This window comes from Pleurodeles waltl, chromosome 8 (assembly GCF_031143425.1).
Source record: "Pleurodeles waltl isolate 20211129_DDA chromosome 8, aPleWal1.hap1.20221129, whole genome shotgun sequence".
In the NCBI taxonomy this organism is placed as follows: Eukaryota; Metazoa; Chordata; class Amphibia; order Caudata; family Salamandridae; genus Pleurodeles; species Pleurodeles waltl.
Window position 1 is genome coordinate 1,511,855,092 of NC_090447.1, and position 4,675 is coordinate 1,511,859,766.

Here is a 4,675-nt window from a genome sequence, read left to right on the forward strand (position 1 = left end):
TCGTTTTTCTCTTCCTCCGTCTTTCCCATATTTGTCTTTTGCTTGCAGTAAATGCTTGAGGCAGAAAAATAAGCGCCGGCCCTCAAAAATATGGAATGAATGTGTGTGTAAAGAATATGACGTTGTCCCTGGTAGGAATAATAGAGCATTTCAAAATAAAATATGTGCACAGAAGAAGGATGGTAGCATCTTTGGAGCCAATATACTACTCAAGACACCATTTAGTCTCAGGCATAGAGTTACTCACAGAGTTGAAAAGGCCTGGAAAGTAGGGGAGACAGGGCATTGAAGAGGGGGCTCATGCAGACACCAGATCGCACAACATAGTTTCACTTAACAGCCTCACTTCTAAGTCATCCAGAATCCTTCCTGGCTTTTGGTGGGAGAGTTAGCCTTAAAGACCAGTTCAAGATGAAGCAGGTGCTCGCCAATGTGTTGTGTATTTGTTCTGAGTCTCTGCATTGCTTTCATTTGCCCTTTTTGTCCTTCCTTGAAACTTTGTGTTTTTTATCCCTTTCCAGTTTCCCCCAGTTAGAGCTTCCATTTTCCCCTTTGGTGGTTCATTTGTCCTTGTGCTTGGCTTTTCACCTTTCCTGTTTACATTTGGTTCTCAGCTTGAGACCTGACCATCATCTGGTGTCCTAGTTTTCCTGCATGGGACCCTGGTCTGATGGGTGCTGTTTCCAGCACATTCTGCCAATACTATTGGTAAGCCTCATTCCGTCCGTATTCATAGCCTTTCATGTTTCATTGCTATTCCACATTCCATATCCCTAACTAGTGTATTCTACTTACCTTAGAGTCAGTGCAACATCTTTGACGTCCCAGAGGTTACATGTGTGAGAAAGTCATCCTTTTAGCATGTTCACCCTCATTCTTTTCTGACTGACACTGGTGATAACTGACCTTGACTAGCCCTGGGCTCTGCTAGTCAGTGCTCTGACTAGAACAGTATATGGTAATTAGGTATAATTATAATTGGCAATGACAGACCTCTGTAAGTCCCTAGTATATAATAGGGTAAGGGGGATTAAAAACCTATAAGTCCCTAGTATATAATAGGGCAGGGAGGTTTAGAGACCCAGTAGATTTCCTGCACTGCAATGTGCACTGCTGTGTTGCCTGCTGCCATTTTAAAAGCAGCCCTGCTAGGCAGACTGTCTTTAAAAAGTAAAGTGTGTACAAATTCGACTTTGGGAGTAACGGTACTTTCCAAGTGGTAATCTACCTTATTTTTAGTTATAAGTCATTCCTAAGGTCTCCCCTAGGTGCCCCAGTGGTGGGGTGCCATGTAACTATAAGCAGGGTCTTTATAAAATATATTTTATATGCCCTGGTGAGGGAAAAACTGCCCATTTTGTTTTTCTCCATTGTAGATATGTAGCTCCATTGGCTAACACTGAAATATTAAATCTAGGTGTAAATATTGCTAGGAAGGAACTGAATGTGTTATTCAAGGACTCAAAGGATTGGTAAGGATAAATCCAACAACTTACCACTGTTGAATTTTTCATAACTAATACAGAAAATAAGTAATATGACTTTCTTTTCTGTAAGCCAAAATCCAGCCTGCTAGAGGCCTCTCCTGATTGGTCAGCCTTAACAGGATTAGCCAGGCTGCTTTGATGAGGTAATAAGGGGCCTGCAGTGAGCAGAGGTTATTTGATGGGGGGAGTTCTGCAGATGCAGATGCCTGGACAGTAAGGAATGCCTGCCAGGCCTGCCCTCTCACGTTGCTAGGTTGATTTAGCCAGGTCGTGCTAGTGTGAAGAGAAATTCACCATCTTGAATTTTAAAAGTGCAGTGCTTTGTGGGACAAGGATATGCCACACTTTGGCGGAAGCTGTCATGCTTTTGGGTGGCACCCTGCATCTCATTGGACAGGGGTGTCTCCCTGCTTGTCACCCAAGATTATTGAGTAAATATTCGAGAGCTGCATTACAACTCAGATCTACTGCCCGAAACCACAAGGAGAAGAAGGACTACCCTGCTGGAACCCTGATCTGCAACCCAAAGGACTGCACTCAGAAGGACTGCTCCTGTTGCACACTGAAACAACAGCCCTAAGGACTTTGCCTTGCTTCTAAAAGGACTCAGGAATTAACTTCCTAAAAGCAACAGGTTAACAGAGCTTTGCTGCACCAACTTCCACGAGAGTCCCCAGCCTGGAATGCCTCCAGTGGACTTTTAAGGATTTGGCCAGGTACATTGTGGGAATTGAAGTCCCAACCTTCCATCTCAGGGCTCGTAGACCCTTGGGGGCTTATTTAGGAGACCTCTTGTGCTGCCTTAGCGCCACCTTAGTGTAATTTTTTTTATGCTAAGGTGGCGCTAAGGTGGCCTTTTCTCCGCACCATATTTACAAGTGGCGCAATGCGTGCATTGCGCCACTTTGTAACCCCTTGCGCCACATTATGGGTACACCAGGTATAATGTATGCTAGTGTGCATTCCGGCACTAGAAGGCTAATGTTGTAAAGCACTACCATAGCGTAAAAAATGTTGACGCTATTGTGCTAATGACTGCCATGGGGCAGTGCAAACATGGTGTCTTTAGCTGCCGGTAGGGGAGTGCATTTTATTAAAAAGTGACGCATCAGCTGATTCGCCACATTTCATCAATATGGGCCTGGGATTTGTGTTTTGGACATGTTCCGACCCAAAGGAGAACTTCTGGAAGGAGATCCAGAAGTGTGGAGAAGACTGGAGAACTTTTGTGAAAAAGCTCCATAAGATGACAGACGAGAGTCAAACCGCCGCCACGAACCGCTCAAGAAACATTTCTAAATGCAGAGGTAAAATTTTGACAGAGGCCTCCAGCTCAGTGTACCCGAGCGGGGCTCCATCGCTGTCAGCCTCAAACTTTGACTTTGTCCCTGTCAAGCGCGACCTGATGTCCCCGATTGGCGCTATTGGTTTCTAAGCACTAGAAAGCACATTTTAAATTTAATCTTTAAAAATTCAAATCTCCAGTTCCCTACATTGGATTTTTGTCATTTTGGTGTCAGTTTAAACATTAAAATATTTCCTATTTTTACAAATTGGTGTGGGATTTGTATTGTGAGTTGTGTCTTACTTATGTACTGTATTGGTGTATTTAAATGCTTCACATGCCTGCCTCCTAAATTAGGCCTGCCTGCTTGTTGCCAACTTACCAGGGGTTTGAGCCAGGGGCTGGTGTTTTGAGACCTTGACTGAATCTTACATTGGTTGTTGACCTTATTGCTAGTGGTAGGTGTGTACTTATCCCTACTAATAACCCACCTTCCAGCAACATGTTAAAGGTCTTCAGGCAAATTCAGATTAATCCACCTAGTGGGCAAATCCAGTCCTGGATTTCCCCTACCACTTTTTTCCTATTTTCCTACTTCCTCTAAGAGAGGTATCATCTACCAGATAATGCCGCACATGAATTAGGAGACATCAGGGGTTCTCAGTGGCTCTCATTTCTTGAAACCTGACATTTCTCCAAGCCATGGACCAGTCCAAAACTTTCCACAGACAATGATCCAATTATCAGTAAAATTCAGGAAGAGTTTGATACAGCCCACACCACTGTAACCTCTATTAGAACAACTGACAGTGTCACAACAACTGGTAATCTGTCAGACAACAGCAGAGACTTTTAGGGGTGATTCCTCATGTTCCCTCTCTGTTTGGCACAGTGTCAACTACATATTTTTGCACAGCTACAAATATTTGCTCTAAATTCCACCAAGGTGGCTTTTGTTCTCTCCTATTTGCTAAATATGCCATGACTTAGGTTACGCCCTTGATCCTGAACCAGAGTCCTTGGCTTGCCAATTGTGATCAGTCTTGTACTCAGTTTAGGGTGATATTTGGAAGGCACTAGACGAAGCAGGAATATGCACCAGGGCACACCAAAAAGTAGTCCAATATGTTCACATCCAAGTGGAAGAGAACTGAAAGTTCATAATAATGTAGTTGGTGAAAATTGAGTTTTATTTTCATATAATGATGGGTCCAACGTACAGCTTGCAGCCGACACGTGTTTCGTCACAATTGACTTTATCAAGGCTAAAGTGGACTAGAACCGTTTGGAGAGAGTCCTGTGGTATAAGACAGAATATGTAACTTACTGACCAAAATTCAAGCCTTCTGGGACAAGGAAAGTCCAAATGCAAAAACCGCCAATAGTAATAATGATGCGAGATTCAACTGTCTCATCAAGTGGCCATGATAAGCCTCATAGAGTAGCGGTGCTAACTAGCATCCGGTTCACATCGTTCGTGCAGGCTTCAGACTAGCTCACACCATGTTTATCAGTTATTTCCAACAACTGGCTCCAGTGACAGGTTGGACAGACAAGGCAGAATGAGCTGTGTTTTATCAAAAGCAGCAAGATGGTTAAAGACACACATTTTTAGGTTTTTAACTCACTCCCTACATTGACAGCCTTGATTTAATGCTGCATGTAGATGCTCAGCAGAAAGCCGCCATCTTGAACGTTGAAGTTATTTTAGACGCCTTTGGGTATCTTATGTAACAGAACTCGCTGAAAGTATGGCTAAGTTGGAAGAACCCATGCAGAATGTAGGACTAAAGAAACCTCACTCTGGACAAGATAAGGAGAAAAGTAGCAGTGATGCTTAAACTGTGACAAGATGGGACATCGTGTACCATCCTGTCACCAGCTGTCGGCAAATGAACCAGAT